At 43.0% G+C, this 20,724-nt stretch overlaps 1 pseudogene; it reads left to right on the forward strand.

Moving 5' to 3' along the window:
* Positions 1 to 7,503: 7,503 nt before the first annotated feature.
* LOC119360528 lies at positions 7,504 to 10,201 on the forward strand (annotated as a pseudogene).
* The last annotated feature ends 10,523 nt before the right edge of the window (positions 10,202 to 20,724 follow it).

Here is a 20,724-nt window from a genome sequence, read left to right on the forward strand (position 1 = left end):
ACTTGAAACGTACATCTGCTAGAACTCATATGAATCATCACTGTTGTAACCTCTTTCTCGGTCCGTCTCATCATCACTATCAATCATATTATCTTCGTTGTCCGACGGAGGTGGAGGCTCTTCCTCGTCACCAGCGTCTTCGTTTAACTTTTCTAGCATAAGTATGTCATTTTCATTGACAATGGTCTCACCATCATTCCGTGCATCGTCGACGTTTGGGTCCACATCATCATCATCATCATCTTAGCTTTGTTTCCACATTTCCGTCGGAGATGCTTGTTCTGCCTCTCAGGGCCGTACTGCCACCGATTTTGCACAGGCCCCCCCAACAATACCTCGTTCGCGAGGTGCAGAATGAGATGTGTCATCTGAGTAAAGAAGCCTGGCGGAAAGATCTTCTCTAGCTTGACTATCAACTCCGGTGCCTTCTTATGCAATTTTTCAATCACCTCTCTACTTACTTCTTTAGCACAGAGCATGCGGAAGAAATGGCTAAGCTCGGCAAGCACTCGCCAGACATGCTCGGGGACATAGCCTCGAACCATCACCGGCATTATCCGCTCAATCCATACATGGTAGTCATGACTCTTCAGGCCGGTCACTTTGCCCGTTGAAAGATTGACTCCCTTACTTATATTCGATGCATAACCATCGGTGCACTTCAAAATTTGTTTCAGCTAGATAAGTACTTCTTTTTTTCCTGACGGTTTAAGGACAAAGTCAGCATCTGGCTTGAACCAGTTTTTTCGACCGCCTGTGGGAGGCTTCATGTTCAGGCGTGGTCTATCACAAATTCTCTGTTGATCGGCTCTAGCTTTTACGTTATTCTTCGTCTTATCAGGAATGTTGAGGATCGTGTGGAAAAGGGACTCTGCCACATTCTTTTCGGTGTGCATCACATCAATATTGTAAGGAAGTTTGAGGTCCTTGAAATAGGGAAGCTGCGAGAAGGGGGTAATGTGAGTCCAGTTGTGCGTCTCACCATATCCCTCGAAGCCTTTGGCTTTGGCTTTCCCTTTGCCTTTGACTTTAGGCTTCAGAGCTTTTAGCCGAGCAAGAACATCTGCCCCCGAAAATGTTGGAATCTCGGTTACTTCATGAACAACCCGGCCTTTCGTGAAGTTCTTCTTATCTTCCCTGTCTGGATGGTCTGGAGGGAGGAACTGTCGATGCAGGTCAAAGGCTACATACTTGCCACCCTTACTCAGCCAAATCATTCGCAGAGCCTGCATGCACACTGGGCATGGCATCTTACCACTTGTACACCATCCGCAGAATAGAGCATAGCCGGGAAAGTCATGCATGCAATAGTGCAACCAAACTTTCATCAAGAAATTTCTCTGCAGATCTCGGTCGTATGTCAACCTCGGAAAGTACCAAGAATGGTGCAAAGCATCCACAAGCGGCTGCATAAACACACCCAATTGCTTCCCCGGGTAGTCAGGCCCCGGAATGATGAGCGACAAGAACATGGTCTTCCGTTACATTAGGGCACCGGGAGGAAGATTGAGCGGAATTACAAACACAGGCCAGCAGCTGTATGGATTGGACGACATACCATATGGATTCAACCCATCACCTGATATGGCTATTCTGACATTCCCATCCTCGGCTGCTTCCTCGGGGTATTCTTCATCGAATGACTTCCATGCTTCCCCTCCCGATGGATGTACGATTTTTTTGGATTGTACCTTATACCTTCCTTGTGCCACTTCATCATTTTGGCAGACTCCTTCGTGATGAAAAGGCGTTGCAGTCTTTTTATAAAATCTAGATGCATTTTAGTTTTAAATACATCAATTTTTATTAATTTCCAGATAAGTATTTTTGAACAGAGAAAGTAGTAAGCATCACCGAGACCACCCTCCTGGTTTCCGTGGAGCGTTAAGGCATCTCGAACGTTGTCCTCTAAACTAGACACACTATCGGTGTGTGGACCGTGTCTATAGACATGATAGGGGGGCGTCCATTATAGCTCAACCGTCCTATATCAAGATGACCTTCCGATCTTCCGCCATCACAAAATTGTTTTTAGCATTTGATCACAATTATACAACTCGATCTTCCACATTTTTTAGAAAATGAGGATGACCCCCGGCCTCTGCATCTGGACGATGCATACGGTCACTTTATTAATTATTCTCACAAGCCCTTACAAAGTAATACCACAGTAAGACCAAAGCCGCCGTCTTAAGCAACAAACTATCACTACACCTATCCAGTTGATGAAGGGGCGCAGATAGCCTGGGCCTAATACCAAATAAACATCGCAGCCAAACCTAACATCTAAGACCTGAGGACCCATCCAGGACCCTGCCGGGCATGGGTCTCGTCGGTCCAGTGTGCTCTCAGAGGCTGCCGCCGCCAACTGTCACCGCTCCATGTTCAAAACTGTACTGATGCATCAACTTGCTCGGTCTAGCTATCGTCGTCGCCACCACGGCGCCCAACGGCACCTCCTACCTGCGCGCAAACAGCTGTGCACGTCACGGTCGTCACTGATACTCCTCAGCACCATGCTGCCGAGTACCACCAGCCGACACAGCTTGAAGTCTTTGAAACATCTGTCGTGCGTAGCACCTGCCGACCAGGCATGACAAAGCGTAGCACCTGTCGGTCAGGCATGACTTAACATCTCCACCGAAGCTCCGTGCAAGACAAAGCCTCTCCACCTCCTGCCTCTGACTTCCAGCGCTGCTTCACAAACAATGCTCCCAAGAGAGAAACGACACCGCAGTGCCGCCATCGTCCGATCTAGAACATCAGATCCTAGGGTTTCTCCAAAGCAACACGAGTGGGTCGACAGTAGTTACACGACGACTAGCATTCCTCATGGCCGTCCACAACTACGACTAGCATTCCGCCATGTACTAGCAATGGCTTCCGCATGGCCATGGCCGGCTAATCACCTTGCCAAATGTCGTCCTTAAAAGCTTCCGCAAATTAATTACCTACATCAATAGCCAGCATCGGCCTTCCGCCAAATTAATTACCTACACTAGAAGAGCGTTCGTGCGTTGCAACGGGGCCACATTAATTTTAAGAGTTCAATATTAATATTCTCATACATATCAAGTGACATTGGCGACATTTTTTATCATCAAATCCTCACACACACACTCTCTCCCTCCCTCCTCCTCACTCTCTCTCGCCCTCTCCCTCGCCCTCTCCCTCTCTCTGTCTAACACACACACATATCCATCTTATTGGGTACGAGACCATAATCCATCTATTTCACACACACATGCTAGTGCATAACAATATGAATTATGTGTATTATATTTGCCACCACAACGGAGGGAATTAATTTCATGTAAATCGGCCAGCCACAGCTCCAAGAATACGCAGAGGAAGTGGCCAGGGTCGGCGTCAGCGCCGTCCGGCGCGGGCCACGGGCCCGCTTCCAAGTGCGTCTGCGTGCCGGCCACCCACGCCGGGTCCTTCAAGTGCCACTTCCACCGCACCAACTCCCAGGGCCACGGCCACGGCAAGGGCCAGGGAAGCCACCCTTCTTCGCCCCCTTCACTGGCCGTGGCACCCAGCCTCGCCGTCCGTCCTCCGGCACCGTCGCGACCCAGTGACGCAGCCCAAGCCTCGGCCTCAAGAATCAAGAACGCTCGACAACGGAGAGGGAAGGGAAGATCATATACTTGTCATAGGAAAGGGAGTTTATTTACCGCTCCCTCGATGTATTGTTTCCTTTGTTTGGAGATGGATTACCATCCGTGAGTTAAGGTAAGGTTAATGTGATTGAGCGATTTTTCTGAAAATCAATTATTTGTTTTCTAATTGATGTGATTGAGTGGTTTAAGGTAAGGTTAATTAATTTAGATTTGATCTTTAGAGATTGCTCGTGATTGATTCTACATTACTAAATAACTTGCGCCAGTATGGAAAGTTCTGATCTGCTCAGATTTCTTTCGTTGTGTGAGAGGGTGACGCGAAAATAAACCGATGAAGTGGGGGGAGGGGACGAGAAAAATTCTATGAAAAAAACCAGCGAAGGTGGGAGGAGGTACCAAAAAAATCATGGGAGGTGGAACGAAAAAACCTGAAAGCGAGACTACCAACTGCTTCATTAGGAGTAGAGATCAATAGCCATCATCGGCCTTCTGCCATTTGGACGGAGAGGGTACATAATGGCTTTTGATTGGCCGAAGGATGTCTTGATTTCCGCAAAGTCTCCAATTTGCTTTTGCTTTACAGAAAAATGAACACCAAACTGATCTGGGGACAAATGATAGACATTGTTAGATGCCTTGCATCGTCCAGACAGCTAGTCCAAACGGTTGCGAGAGGCTTGAGGGTGCATTGGAGACATCCTTAGCACACTTACCTAACTCACTACGGGTCGGTCGACACCTACACGCAAAGCAATAGGTGTAGTTCCATTTCTTGCGCCAATATGCTAGCAAGTAGCAAATATTGTTTGGACATTTGCACGTGACTAGTAAATTCGTATGTGCAATGCACGTTGATACTAGATATTATATTAATTGCATGGAGATATTATATAGAATATTATTTATATGTTAATTATGTGCTTAGGGTCGGAATTGATATCTGATATAATATTGAGTGCATGCTAAACTTGTTGAGTGGTCATCATTGAAGCAGGCAGAGTCGTTGGATTGACCTGATTTGATGGCTGAAATTTATTGGATTTACCTTTTTGGGTCTTTTTTTACTGGTATAGATAATGTAGTTGGATATTTGTAGGTTTCATCGCCAAAATGCATTGTCAACTTGTCAGCGTTGATGCACGGGGCAAAGGTGACGACCGGACCGGCCGGGTCACTCCGTTGCTTTGAGTTTCTGTGTGACTCGGGCATGCATCATGTAGTTCATTACGTGCTGATCTTCTCTAAAAAAATGTTCAGTATGCGCCGTTCTCTCTCTTTTTTCCCGTTGCCCTGGCTGCAATAGCGAGGGCGACACCATGGGTCGAGTGAGGAATGAGGAGCCAAGCCCATACCATATTACGCTGGGCTGCCATCAATACCATGCCAGTTCCAAAATCTCGGCTATTTTCAGCCCAACCAATAGAAGTTTCTGAAAGAAATTGAGTGAAGGAGCTAATCTGTACAGTTCATTAAAATAGTAGAGTTCAGTAGTGGGGTGCAGCGTTTCTGCACCCAGGCTCAGCTGCACCTGCCGATGAACAATAAAATTAAAAAAATAGCAAATATATTAAAAAATCTGAATTTTTTACACATGAAATTGAGAGAATCTTATAGGTGCGTGCTAAATTTCAAGGTGTTCGGACATTTGTGAAGCTCATGGCAAAAATAACAAATTTAGCTTGTGAAAGAAACTTTCGAAAAGTGCATTGTGTAGACTGAATTTTGTTTTTTTTCACCACGAGCTCGTCAAATGTCCAAACGCCTTGAAATTTTGCACGCACCTAGAAAATTCTCTCATCTTTCATGTGTAAAAAGTTCTTTTTTTAGTTTGATTGCTAATTTTTTTGAATTTACTGTTCATCAGGAGACTTGTATGAGATCTCACATTTAGATGAGATCGTGAGATCAACCATAAAAATTCATATTTAGACATTTAAAAAATCGAAATTATCTGACAACATTCATGTGATGTATGTCTGCAAGTCTGGAAAAATCAGCTCAAAATTTGATGTACATTTAGGGTGTGTTTGGTAGCATGCATGGACCTAGCCTAGTTGTTCTCCTCTCATACATGCTGAGTGTAGACATGATGAGTCCATGCAGTTGCTGTTGTTTGGCAGCGATGTATGCGTCGAGACATGCTGAGCTGACACTTTGTTTGGCAGCATGCATGTGTTTAGACATGCTGAACAATTTCCAATTTCGAATATTTTTTTGAATGATGAACAAAATTGGAAAAATATGAACACAAATTTAAACATATTTTGATTTTTTTAAAATTCTAAATATTTTTTGGAAAATTAAATAAAATTTGAAATTCTAAACTTTTTGAAAATTTGAAAATATTTGAAATTCCAAACTTTTTTGAAAATTTAAAGAAAAATTTGAATTTTGTATATTTTATAAAAATTTAAATAAAACTTGAAATTCTGATTTTTTTTAAAAAATTCAAACATTTTTTGATTTTATTTTGAAATTCCGAACATTGTTGATTTTTAAAAAAAATGAAATTCTGAACATTTATTGAAAATTCAAACAAAATTTGAAATTAGGAAAGATTTTTGAAAATTTAAACAATTTTGAAATCCTGAACATTTTCAATTTTTTTTGAAATTCTAAACTTTTTCGAAAATTTAAACAAATTTTGAAATTCTGAACATTTTTTTAAAATATAAACATATCTAGACGTGGTCTGGGTCTGATGGGTGGGGACGGGTGTCAGGGCCAGCATGGCTGCCTCCATGCACCCTGTCTGGGGTGCATGAGATGAGCATAGTTGAGGGCCCTTTTATGCATCACATGAGCATAGCCCATGTGAGCTCATGCACCCTACCAAACAAGCAAAAGTGGGTCAGATTGGGAACTTTTGCCCTCATGCACCCTCCATGCACCCTACCAAACACACCCTTAGAGATTCAGAAAAGACAAATTCGAATGTGAATAGTGGCAGCTGTGAGTGAATAGTACTTTGACACTATTCACATCCAATTTTGTCCTTTTCTTTTCTATTAATGCAAGTCGAAATAGGAGCCGGATGTTTCTGAGGTTGTACATCAAACATTGATGTGTGTCTACAATTTTTTGAGAATGTTTTAACATGTATCTTTTTTTTCAAAAAAATCGATCTCACCTAATGTGAGATGTCACACAAGTCTTCCCCGTTGGTGGAAAGTGTCACTTACGGGTATGTTCGGTTGCTGCCACCAGATGGAATGGCATGGGTCCGTCCCGTCCTGAGAGCCCATTCTCACGTTCGGTCAGTAGATGGAACTAGAACCCACCAGTCCCAGAAAAGAGAATATTCGGTCTATATGCGGAACCGACGCATACCTCCGATTCGAGCGGACGACAAGGAACGCGCCTCATTCCTTTCGCACCCGAGCCCTATCCTCTCCCGTCTCTCCTCAGCGCCGCCACCCTCCCGGATCTCTCCCTCCCTCTCGATCTGCCACGCTCCCGCTCCTCTCTCAGCGCCGCCCCTCACGCACCTCTCTGGCGCCGGCTTCCCTCTCCTCCCCATCATCCCCCCCTTGCGATGGCGCGCATCAAGGGCTTGGCCGTGACCTAGCAGCAGCGGCGACCTAGCAGGCGGTGGCGGCGGCAGCGACCTAGCAGGCGGCAGCGGCGGCGACCTAGCAGGCAGCAGCGGCGAACCAGCAGGGCGACGACCTAGCAGGCTGCACCGACGAACCAGCAGGGCGGCTAGCAACGTAGGCAAGGTACGGTTCCATTCCCATCTCTGTATATACATGCTGATGCTCAGGACAGATTTACGTTTCTGTGTGTGCAATGTTCTTCCTCAATTCTTCCATATATTGTTGTCAGATCCATGGTTATAAGTAACTGGTAGCCATATTATTGATAGTATGTATCATTGTAGATGGTCAAGATGAGCAAAAGAAAAAGGATGGCTAGGGGAGCAGCTGTTTTTGTTGCATTAGCTGCTATGGCAGTCATTGTTTGGGCTATAATAAGGAAGAGGAGACCACGTATTACCTTTGGCCCAATGCATGAAAGAGATCGAATCAGATTTGATTATCTAAACCTAAAAATTTGGCAAAGCGATGTGTTATACAAAAACATGCTAAGGTTTAAAATAATTGCATTCTTTCGTTTGTGTGGTATATTGAGGGATCACAATTTGCTAGAAGACAGTCCACATCTTAGTGTGCAGCAACAATTGGTAATGTTTTTGCGTACAATTGGGCATAACCTTCGGAATAGAGTTGTTTCATCCAATTTTGGTAGATCATACGGCACAACAAGCATCTATTTTAGAAAGGCTCTTCATGCCATAGGCGAGCTTCGTAATAATTATATAAGGCCACCATCATTGGAAACCCCCGCAAAAATTGCAGGAAATCATCGATTTGACCCATATTTTAAGGTAATTTCAGAAACTATTCCTTAGCTATCTAGGCTATATGATATGCCATTTAATATTGGTCACTATATAGGACTGTATTGGAGCTATCGATGGTACGCATGTGCGAGCAGGTGTTACCAAAGATGTGGAGCCTTCTTTTCGTCGTAGGAAAGCCTTTACCACTCAAAATGTGATGGCAGCAGTAGATTTTGACCTCCGCTTCACATACGTTTTGGCTGGATGGGAAGGGTCCGCACACAACACGACCGTTTTAGCTGATGCATTAACTCGTGAGAGAGGCTTACAAGTACCACCTAGAAAGAAGTTGACGTAGATAGAAATTGTCCATATGTTACTGCCTTAAGAAACCATTATAACCAATATTTATTTTTATTTTTTAGAAAAGTACTACCTAGTTCATGCCGGTTATGGAGCTAAGCCAGGGTTCTTGCCACCTTTTCGTGGCGTGAGGTACCATTTGAATGAGTGGGGCAACAATCTGGTCCAAAATGATAAGGAGCTATTCAACCTTAGGCACTCATCTCTACGGTGACGGTTGAGAGGGCTTTTGGATCTCTCAAGAGGCGTTTCAAAATTTTAGATGATGCCAAACCGTTCTTCACTTTCCCGGTCCAAGTCGATATTGTTATAGCTTGTTGTGTTCTTCATAATTATGCACTATCACAAGGGATCGATGAATTCATTATACCGGAAGTGACATGGACCACCCAACCAATTCGAACATCAAGGCAACAATTAAGTGACAATAGGGCCTTGGTAGACCATAGGCTACAAATTGCCGCCCAAATGTGGGAAGATAGGCAACTCATGTATGCAAATTTATGAGTGCAGCGCACTATGTATTTGTAATGTTTAAGGAACTACCTTTGTATTTATTTGATGGTTGGACAAGTTGTGGTATTTATTGTGTCAAACAATATATTTGTGATGATTTCATCAGTTTTATTGCAATATTTTGATGGCTGGGCAGATTGTATCTTATATATGTTTAAATCATGTGTTTGTGATTATTTCATCCATTTTGTTGCAACATTTTGATGGCTGGGCAGATTGTATCTTTTATATGTTTAAATCATGTGTTTGTGATGATTTCATTCATTTTATTGCAACATTTTGATGGCTGGGCAGATTGTATCTTTTATATGGTTAAATCATGTGTTTGTGATGATTTCATTCATTTTATTGCAACATTTTGATGGTTGGGCAGATTGTACCTTATAAATTTAGATGCTTTAATCCATTCTTTTGCAATTTTTTGATGGCTGAACAGAAATGGACAATGTTGAAGTTACCGCTGCAAGTCGGATCTCTGGGAAAAGTGAGGTCATGGTATGGACCACTTCCATGACCAACACTATGCTAGGTTTTTTGGCTGACCTTGTTGCTAAAGGGAAGAGAACTTCTAGTGGATTCAGGGAGACACACCTCAAACAATGTGCTACTGTTTTGAACAAGCAATTCAAGCTAGCTATCACCTCTGATCAAGTTAGAAACCATCTCAAGAAGTGGAGGAAGATTTGGGTCAGGGTTGTCAATTTGAAGAATTTAAGTGGAGCTCTATGGGATGAAGATACTTGCACAACTAGGCTCAGCGACGAACACTATGCGCAGGTCACTGTATGGTAAGCTTCTTGTAATATGAACAATATCATCCCATTTTCTGCCTTCATTATGCTAATGACTTGCAAATTTTTTGTAGACCCACAAACCTGATGCTCCCTTCTTGAATAACCCAATTGAACACTATCATTCCATGGCAACAATTTTTGGAACAACTGGGGCTAAGGGGATGAATGCAAGGTCTGGAAATGATCTCCTTTCTATTAACGTTGATGATGAGGAGAATGGTGAGATCAACACGCCACCGCAAGTTGGTGAGTCTTCTCACCCCAAAGGACCACCAAAAAAGAAGGCCAAGGTGGTGAAAGTTCTAGAGGATCCACTAGGTGCCATTCTCAAAGATGGTTTCAAACTTGTGGCTGAAGCTCTTGTGAAATCTGGTAGAGATGATGATGATATACCCGATGACCTTTGGGATGTAGTCTCTAGTTTGAAAGAATTTGATGAAGAGCACCTTGCCCACTACTATGCCCATCTCGTTGACAACCCCAAGACGGCAAGAGCCTTCATGAAGCTGTCCGAAACCAACAAATCTGTTTGGGTGAGTAGGTATGTGAAGAAGAACTTCTAAATTCGATATGGTTGTATGGTTGTCAAGTATGTGAACTTGACTTGTATGGCTGTAGTACCATTGGTTTGCTTTAGGATATTTGGAGTGTGAACCTGTATGGCTGTATGTGAGAGACATGTATTGGCTGATTGCTTTTGGATGTGCCAAATGAACTTGCTACCTGATTGCTACCTTATGATATTATTGCTGAAAATTTTGTTCTATGTCAATATATATTATTGTGTTGTTTTTCTTGGAAATACAAATGAAATGCTGCCGAATTTTTGAATTTCTATTATTCAATTTTTCATTCCATTCTTCCAAACCAAACACTGGAATGGAACCAACCCGTTCTACTTTTTTGCACCTACTAAACACAGGAACGGAACCGACCCATTCCTCTAGAATGGAACCATTCTATTCCGTGACAGTTGGTTACTCAACCAAACACACCCTACATGTACTGCATCAACGGAGCATACATCATGACAGAACACCTAAAAAAATTGTCAGAAACAGAATGGTGCTCTGAAGACACTGAAGATGTCACAACACCACAACTGTAGCCTATTACTCCGATATCCGATGCAGTGGCTATCAGTATAAATAATTAAAGATACGCAGGGCGGCAGAGGTTTGCATCACCTGAACTTAGAATACATGGACCGAAATCACCATCAATGATTTCCCTAAAAAATATCACCAGCGATAAACCCTGCAGCTGAAAGCACAAGACAGAAAAGATTTGGGCAACTAGTCAGGTGAAAATATTCAGGCAACAGGCAACAACGTCCATGCTCATACCACCCGCGGAGATGCATTTGGAGAAATACCCTATCCAGAATTCAGAACACAAGGAAAAAATGTTGTCATCTGTGAAGCCGAACAACTAAGAAATATGCCTCATCCGTTAGTGCTAAGGGCGAAAATATTTTGCGACCTAACAGGGTACATTTATAGATTATTCTAGTAGACGTGTGGCCATTTTTCTATGTTTCTGATGTACGTGAGGGTCATGAACACGATAACGGCAGCGATGATACCTTGAGTTACAGCTGGGTAGAAAATGCTAGCACGCGAGACGGACCATTAATCAGATGGTTTGAGGACCTTGCTCGCGCAAGCTTTCTTTACTGTTTTGTCTCACGGTTAGGAAAGATTCTTATTAAACACCATTTTCTGAAATATACTCCCTCCGTTCATTTTTGTAAATTGTTTCAGACAACTCAAAATGGGCTGTTTTGCACATTGTCTGAAATGTCTTCAAGGTCTTATAAAAATTAACAGAGGGAGTAGTAAAGATGCATACAATCATATAGTACTAGTAAATGGCACGTGCTTTGCACGTGTAGCTTTATGAATGTACACCAACATCACCAAGTGAACTTTGCCACTCAATATAAGTAAAATACCCCCTTTGTCGCATATTAGTTATCGCTACAACGGATGTATCAACAACAACTAATATAGGGCGAAGGGAATAAATAGTTACTCGCTCCAATCCAAATTAATTGACGCGACTTCTATGCAATATCTTACTTACATTGTATAGAAGTTTCGTCAGTTAATTTGTATTTATTTTTTGAATAAAAGTTAATTCGTATTGGATGGAGTATATTCTTTTTAAGACCAGATAGAGGGCTTCCTGAAGTTGGCCTTTAACATAGCAAACCATCAATGTAGGAACACCCAAGGATTTTTATTTTTTTTTGAGTTTCCTGAAATTCATAGTTTGACAAACTTGTCTTCAAACAAAAAGAAAAAACAGAGGAAAAATTATGTGCTCTTTGTGTTTGGTACGTGTACATATATCATCTACTTCAAAGCTCAAGCTTTGTCTTTCTTCTCAGATTTTACAGAGCAGCATAAAAATATACTCTAATGAGTAACAACATATTTACAAATTGCAACATAAAGTTTCAGTTTTGATTAGGCTAAACTTCTTCGCAAAACAGATTTCCCTAGACAACTAACATTCCCCGATTTTCAGAGACATTTCCTTCAAGAACCATTTGCTACTGCACCATTGTAGACATGATCAGCTCTTGACATTCTTCTAGAACAGGCATCCCCAAGGACTTGGTGCTTTGCAAACCTGCCCAGTAATTACATTTGTAAGGGGAAAAAAATATTATACCACAAGGATGCACTTGGACAAAAAAATGCAAGAGGAACAGAGACAATTCTATGCTTGCAGGTAACACCTTAAGTTACATACACACGCACAAGATTGCATGTTTCCAATGTCATGGAATCAAGCATGGATAGAAATGTGTAATTTTTATGCTTGTAAACATAAAGAAACTTGCAGTATTAGAAGTAACAATGACTAATACACCAATACCTATATGTAAATTACATCAAGATATCTTTGTAGACAATATTTTTGGTGCTTTTTCCTGATGGATCAATTTCCTTATTTGGCTTTGCAAGTATTCTTGTTGTTTGTCTTGACATCCCTCTTGATAAAGCAACATAGAGTTGACCGTGAGAGAACACCGGCTCTGGAAGATAGATGCCAACATTCGGAATAGTTTGACCTTGAGGTTTGTTGATTGTCATTGCAAAGCTGAGTTGAATTGGAAATTGCTTTCTTTTAAACTTGAAGGGGAGTACATCATATTCTGAAGGATATAGAGGAATTCGTGGAAGGAATACTCTTTTCCCAGCATGTTGCCCGCCAATTATTTGTGCATCAATAGCGTTCTCTTGAAATGCTCTGATAATAAGTCTTGTTCCATTGCACAATCCGTTAAAAGGATCTAGATTCTGAAGTAAAATCGAAGGACAATTAATCTTCAGTCGAAGGACATGTGGAGGCAGGCCATTAGGTGTGAGTGAGTTTAGAAATTCAGGTGGGTAGTAGTTATGTGGATCATCCACTGTTGAATCAAAACTATAGTAGATTTATTCTTCCCCAGGAAACCGATCAATAAGCTTCTCGTTTAGTTCATCAACATATTCATTCTTGGTGGAGAGAATGGCGCGAGTACTAATATAAGATGGTGATATTCCATTCTGGCCAAGTGAAGGAAAGATATCATTAATTAACTTACTGACAGAGTGTTTTGGATCATCATTAATTATCTGTTGATTGTCGAATCATCATATAAGTCACACAATGCTTTATATGGACCAATATAATAGATAAATGCTAGTTTGTACTGAGATTACCTTGAATGGCAGGAAAATAATCCTTTGGCAGGTAGATGAGATCTTCATGTTGATGGCTGGTATGACCTTGTAGTTGGACATGAGTATATCCAACTATATTTTGTAAATTGCTACTAATTGCCCCATCAGATGTATCTTGTGCATGGCTGCAACTTACGTCTTGAGACTTTCTTCTTCTTTTATACTCACGGCCTCTTTGTAAATATGCTTCTTTTTGTTCAGGTACCAATTGGGAATACCAGCTAGTGCCGTGTCGTCGCTTACATCCAGTGTTATTTGTTTGCGCATCAATTACAACTTGGCCTTCCGAAGGAATAGGAGATACAAAAATTCCAGATGGACTGATCTTCAGCCGAGTACCCTTTTTTGGGTGGCACATGTTTGGCTGAACAAGGATGCTTTGGTCAGATGCAGACACATCATAACTATCGACTGTTGTCACTGTTTTTGACATTACAACAAATAAATTAGACTGTAATATTAGTAAACAGAAATGTATTAGTACTGAATTAATATATTTTTATCAACCTCGTTTCCTTTTTGTCAGACACCTACTTTGATGGACCCCTGAACTGTGTGTCATAGAACCTGAAAATGGAAGGCTTTCTTGTTCTTGTAACATAGTCACGGCTACTTCTTTCCCTGGCACACAAATTACAGACTAATGTCACCACCTAATCATGTATAGTGAAGATGATTATTTTAGTTATCATCACACAACAAAGTACCTTCTGTCGTCGTAGAAGATTCAGTTGGCAAGTGTGTGTTATCATTGGTACTCATACTGGTCTCCCCTCTTACGGGTTGCACAGTCTTACTAATTGCACTGTCACCTCGCTTGATTCGTTTGTACTCACGATTCCTTTTCAAATAAGCTTCTCTCTGTTGTGGCGTCATCTGCATATACCTAACCCGATCACTGTAACGTTTGCGTTGAGAAGAATCCGTTGGTACAACACCGGTTGGTTCAGTTAGGTGACGATATTGATCTAAAATCATCAGCTTAATGAGACGCACACAAGAAAAGATTGGTACTGAACTGGAATTTACATTTCAGGGCATGGAGAGAGAGAGAGAGGGATAGAGAGAGAGAGAGAGAGTGCTCTTTAGCCAACAATCATTTTTTCATGGGTAAACAGAAAATATGAATTCATTATCGCAGTTGATGTCCCTCAGTAATGAGTGTCAATCATATTTCTATCAAAATAAATATTTTAAATGGGAATAATGAAATGACCCAAATAAAATAGCAGAGTCATAAAAAATCAAGAAAAATAATCAAATCATCTTTCGTGACACACTTATCTCAAAACGTAGTAGCTTTTGTAGTCTACGTACAGAATCTGCAACTTACACTGGCTTAGACAAAAACGCAAACACATAAACAAGGTATAACCAGCTAATCCTAATGACAGGAAGCAATCTGACATAAAGGAATTCTCCAAACTCATAACCATCAACAGAAAAAGAAAAACTGTAACGTAGAGAAGGAGCAACTCACCTGTGCTTTCCTCCCGTGCTGTTGGCCGTCCGCACAGAGAATGTGTATTGTACATGGCGGGCTTGCCGGTGTACGGTGCGGCTGGAGAGAGCGAAGAGACGAAGACGCGCGAATCTGAATGAACGGAGACGGGGCGCAAGAGTGGCACACTTCAGAACAACCAAGCCTACGATCTCAATAGCAAGGTCGTCAAAGAGTCAAGGTACTCTGCAAGCAGATGGAAATGGAATTTTAGCAAGATGTGAGCGGGGAGATATGGGCAATGGGAGACAACGGGGATGGAGTTGTGGCAGGATGATAGCCTTGTGCTAGCCCGGGATGAAGCTTTTTGTTTTCTCCTTTTGAAATCGAGATGAAGCTTGAAGGTACGCAGTCTTTTCCATTCCAGCAGAGTGCGCGCGCGGGGCTCTGTTTCAATTAAATTATTCCAAACGTCGTGGGCCGTGGAGCTACCGGGAAGGTCCCAGCAGCTTCTAAACGCGCGAGCGCGCGGGAGACAGCGCCGGAAGGGAGTGGTGACGAATCCAACTGATTGCAGCCGTCCGATTCGGTGGAGCTAAGGGCTGATGAAGGGTGGATAAGGGGATATGTGGTGAAATCAACGGCTAGAAGTGAGTTTGTGTTACTTGGCGGGAATCAAGAGTGGAGTGTAAATCCAATTTCAAAACTGATGCATTATAGTAGTAGAGATATGCATCTACAAGAGACTGAATAGGTATATCATCTTAAGATTAATGAAGTATAGTAAGCACCAAGACCTGGTTGGCGCATCATGAGAATGAGATGGACTGCACTCAGTATCCCATTAATTAACCCAATTAGCACCTAATACCGCATTAAGCTATCCCAGTTTCGGTAGCAGACAAACTAAACCAATGCCACGGCACCGCATTATGAACTGATGAGCATGGATGCTGGTGTATCTCCAAATTAAACGGAAAATGCATCCAAGCAGGCATTCTTTAGCTACTGCTTGCGCCATCAGATCCTCTTGGGTGCCCCTGCTGCGTACAACACGTACTGAAGGTAAGCTAGGATCTTCAATAATCCAGGCCACCGCATTACTCGCTAAACTAGCAAAGTTGAAGTGCTAATAAACTTACAATCGTGTCAGATTTGGGCCCATCAATCAGAGATCGCGTGGCCAAAACGAATTGTGTCTCTGTTGTATTGAGCACATCACATATACGGCTAAGCTGTACCACTAGCTTAGCTAGCATGGTGTTGTCATGCACGAAGGAACTTAGTTTACGTGGATCGAATAATGTTAATTTTCTCACCATGAGGAAAGCTTCCCCACATTTCACCGGCTCGTGAATATGGTCGTCGTTGCCTACGTCCGGAAATCGTTGACATGATTATCAAAAGTTTAAGACTACATCTGGACGGCATACGCGTCAAAATTAAGCTGTATGTTTCTTGTTCATGTGGTACTTTATTAATCAGCAACTTTTGGGCTGTGCTGCATGCTGAATTGTTTAAGGGTTATTACACCGCTACCTGTGCACGGTCAACCTTCCTGGCTTAGTTTGGGAGTAACTTCTGGCTGACAATGTCAACCTGGTTAGCTGGTTGGTTGGCCGGAGGTCAAAATCTCGTCAGCTTAATTTCAGATCCGAACGGGCTAACCCAGAAAAAAATTATATGAGACCAGGTCTCACAGTTAGCAGGTGAGACCCACCCTGATGGATGACACGTGGCATTCACAAATCACAAAACATCTAATCTCCCCCCTGATTTCAGGTGAGGGTGGGGTAGATGCTTTATGATTTGTGAATGACACGTGTTATCCATCAGGATGGGTCTCACCTGCTAACCCGTGAGACCTGGTCTCACAGAATTTTTTTCCGGCTGACCCTATGTATCCCCGTACGGCCTAGAGGAGCAAGTCACGTCACGTCGGTTCGGTTATGTACCAAAGACCATGATTTTTATCCATTTTGTGCATAGTTTTCCAGAAATGACGCCCCATCATCTTGGAATCAAGCGGCCCATTCACGAAGCAGATCGAGGCGATCGAATTGCTGTGTGTAAAGTAAGGCGCAGGAGCCTGGAATCAAATGATTAACTGGTCCCTGTGTGTGCCTGTCAGCAACAGGGGATTTAATTTCGGGATCGCGTATGCTCTCGGAGAACAATGATCTGCTGCTGATCTTGTTTGTCAATCGTGCATGAGAAGAACAGTGATCTACATTTTTTTTGCGGGATCTAGGCGATCTACATGGAAAGGCAGGTGCAGAAATTCAGTGGACGATGGAGTAAGATTTTAAAACATTTCTTTGGGGTACTTAAAAGCTCGCATTGGATGCATAGGAACGTACACCGATGTGCTTTCATAGGCGTGCTTAATAAATTGCTACACGGTAGACACCACCAAAACCGTCACCTGGTTCTGGTTTCCATGGAAGCGCTAGCACGCTCGCCTAACTCACCAAGGTGGCAGGTACATGTCGATGTGGCCGGCCCAGGCACCAACCGTTCCCAATATTGATGAACTAGGTAGAAAGTGCGGCTTGCCGCATCCGGCAACACCGCTGCCGGGTACAAGTCATATCCAATCCGATAATGCAGTCATCGAAACATTGCAGATATGAAAAATAGCATAATATTGGTTAAGTATATTAACATACATCAAATCATTATCTATGAACTGACCCAAGAAAAAATATACAGTTAAGATGCCTCTATTCTAATGGAGCCTCAAAATAGAAAGTGTAGACAACTACGATGCCCTCGGGATAGGAAGTGCTCTTGCAGTAGCTCTAAAGAAGGAACTAAGCACTTATAATTGTAATGGTTTGAGCATGTCATAGGAAATGCAACATGACATAACAAAAGCAAGTCTTAATGGCCATCCAAGTTAATTTTTGACATTTTGCAGATAGTACCATAGACAAAGCACTGCATGTATTTCTTATATTTCCTAAGATGCCTCTATTCTGATGAAGCCTCACGGTAGGAAGCAATCAGTGTCTGGCTCAACACATTGCCCCCAGGCGTGTAAAAACGTATTAAATGCATCAAATTTACAACAAAAGTATGGCATTGCCTTTATATATAACATAATTGTGCCCAATACATAACATCCGTCCAAGCAATGCCAAAGGGCAGTGCAATCAATCATACCAAAAGCAAAGCAGCATTTTGGCAAAAGTAAACCAGCATGGTAAGTCATCGCATAGTACACACACAATGTTGAGTCACTATATAGACAAAGGGAGCCACAAGAGTGGGTGCGAGATAAAGAACCTTAGTTGTGCTATAATCAAAGCAGATGAGTCATTATATAGTCCAAAAGTAAGCCAAGACAATGGATCACAACTAAACCGATACAATAGTTGGGTCATGACATATCTCAAGCGAGCTTGCGAGGCGTTGCGAGATAAAGAACCTAGTTAGTTATGCTAAAGTATAATACTTGATAGTTTATCATCTCGTTGCTCGATTCCTTACATGCCATGATCCTTGAGCTTGTTTGAAGAAAGCCACCAGGTGCAAACACCTCATGCTCTTGCGTCTGACTCCTCCTCAAAACATATAGTCTCTTCTGCAGTTTATTGCTTCTATCCTTCAGATTATGAACATGTTACTGATCACTCACTATATATTCTTGTTTTATTAAATTAAAAGGCTGAAGATTGTTCTCGCAAACTTATCAAAGAGGAAATATGGTGGTCTGAATGCTATCCTAAGAAAGCAAGATCAACCATATGGTACTCCCTCTGTCCCAAAATAAGTTTCGCTAAATAAGTTTCGTTGATTCTACAACTTTGTACTAAATCAGCGACACTTATTTTGGGAAGGAGGGAGTATTATAAAGTTATAAATCTATTGAAGCTTGTCAGAGTTGAGTAATTCTAAGTGCTACTTTGGATATGTTTAATTCCATCTTAATCTATAAAGAAAACATCAGCTATGGTATTGGAAAACTAAACACACCAACACTTATCAGAGCTACATATACATGAATGTTAATACAAAAACATTTCGAATGAGTACTCGGGTCTTTTTACATATATTTTCAAAAGGCTGCCTCAAGTAGTATTAATGGGGCCAGACGAAACGGGAACAATGCCCCACGAGGCCCGGCCGCCCCCCTGGCCTCACGAACAGGGACCGATGCCCCCTTTGGTCCCGGTTCGTGAGTGAACCGGGATTAATGGGCTGGCCCTGCCTGGACCAAAGCCCTGTTTTCTACTAGTGAATACCTGTAATAAGGAAAATGAAGTCCAACTACATATGCCCAAATGATTAGCTTGCTAATGTTCTTAACAAAAATTTAGGGCGCCTGAAGTTTTGGTAGATCTGACATAATAAGTTGGTTCGCGAGATCCGAAATACGCACACCTGCCCCCGCGTCGTCCTTGCAAGCGACTCGGCAGGCCGCGCAGCCAGCGTCGCCTAGTCTCCCGTAGGCTGCCCTGTCCCTCGCCGCTGCCGACCGGAGTCGCCAGGGCAAAGCCCCTCGCGTTGGCTGGTGGCAACAAAATCTCACCCACGTGTGTGTGCTCCTCCCTTCCCGATTGTCTTGCGCCAACACCCATGCCTTGCACGCGTCGCCGCCGGCCGGTCCCAGCCCTCTCTGGCTCGCTTCGTTGCCTCATCTTGCAGCTGGCCATGGTTGCCCCGACCAGTGCGTGAACACTATGGAGGTTGTCACCGGTGTTCACGACCCCATGCCGCCTCCAGCGTTCGGGTCGCTGATATGGCAGCCTAGCCCGATCGGATGGCTTTTGACTTACGGCATGGGGCAAGGCCGGCGCCGTGTAGGCTCGATCAGAGTTGCACGCGGGTTGGCTGTGTGCGTTTTCTCGCAGTGGACGTTGGTTCTTGATCATTGGTGGCGGTGAGCCAGATGAGGTGGGTGTTGCAGCCAGAAGGGTTGTGGCGCTCTTGCTCTTGGCGAGCGGATATATTGGCCTTTTATGCTCTTGATCCGGCAATATCGGCCCCTAAGATGACGCGTCTCGGCAGGGCTCTCTCTGGTGAGGTGGCAGTCGGCGGTGAGGTGCTCCGTCGTCGGTGTTAGTCCCTTGTGATCACTTTCGCCTGCGATGGCGGCCTCGCCGTGGATTGCAATGGCCATCAAAAGGTATCGACATGGGTTACTTCCTACTGATTTGATGGTTTCCTTTGGTGGTGAGATGCAACCTATGGACGACGTCTTGAAACGGAGAATATGGTTGTGCAGCGGCGACGACCGGTTTCTAGCCCGACACTAGTAGCTGTTAAGATTGTGGAAAAATGGTGGCGATAACACATGATTGACTCCGATGGTGGTACTTCTTAAGTACGCGGTCTCGAGCTCCGGGATGAAAATTTAATTCTGACCCGAGTTAGTTATACTTGGCAATGACGATGTTTTTGCATCGTTACCTTGTTGAAAACATTGCTCGGATATGCTCAGACTGGTTCTTTAAGATGCAAACCTTGACTCTGGCATTGGTGGTTAGGTCCGGTGATGACGGCGCACAAGTGTCGCTCCGTTGTTGTTCAAGATCCTGGTTGTCATTGCGGTGTCATGAAATAGTTGGTGTGGATATGGTAATTGATATAGTTTGTCGATCGCGGGTTTTACCGCTTCAGGATTTTTCTTTTTCCTCACTTAGGCATAGCTTTGGTCTTATACGACTCTGCTATTCGCTGGTGAATTATCTTTGTGTGTGTGTTTGTGTGTTAGTTGTGTGCATCCTAGTTATGCAGAGGTTGGGTGTGTGCTCACTGTGTTTGTATCCACTTGATGCTTCACTTTGAGTTAATAAAATTCACCCTTTATAAAAATAAATAAGTTGTCAGAGTAGATCACAATATGCTTTGGTGGGTGTGTATTGGTTTGACCATGGCATGTCAGTTTAGATTAGGTGTTTGT

The sequence above is a fragment of the Triticum dicoccoides genome, chromosome 2B (assembly GCF_002162155.2).
Source record: "Triticum dicoccoides isolate Atlit2015 ecotype Zavitan chromosome 2B, WEW_v2.0, whole genome shotgun sequence".
In the NCBI taxonomy this organism is placed as follows: domain Eukaryota; kingdom Viridiplantae; phylum Streptophyta; class Magnoliopsida; order Poales; family Poaceae; genus Triticum; species Triticum dicoccoides.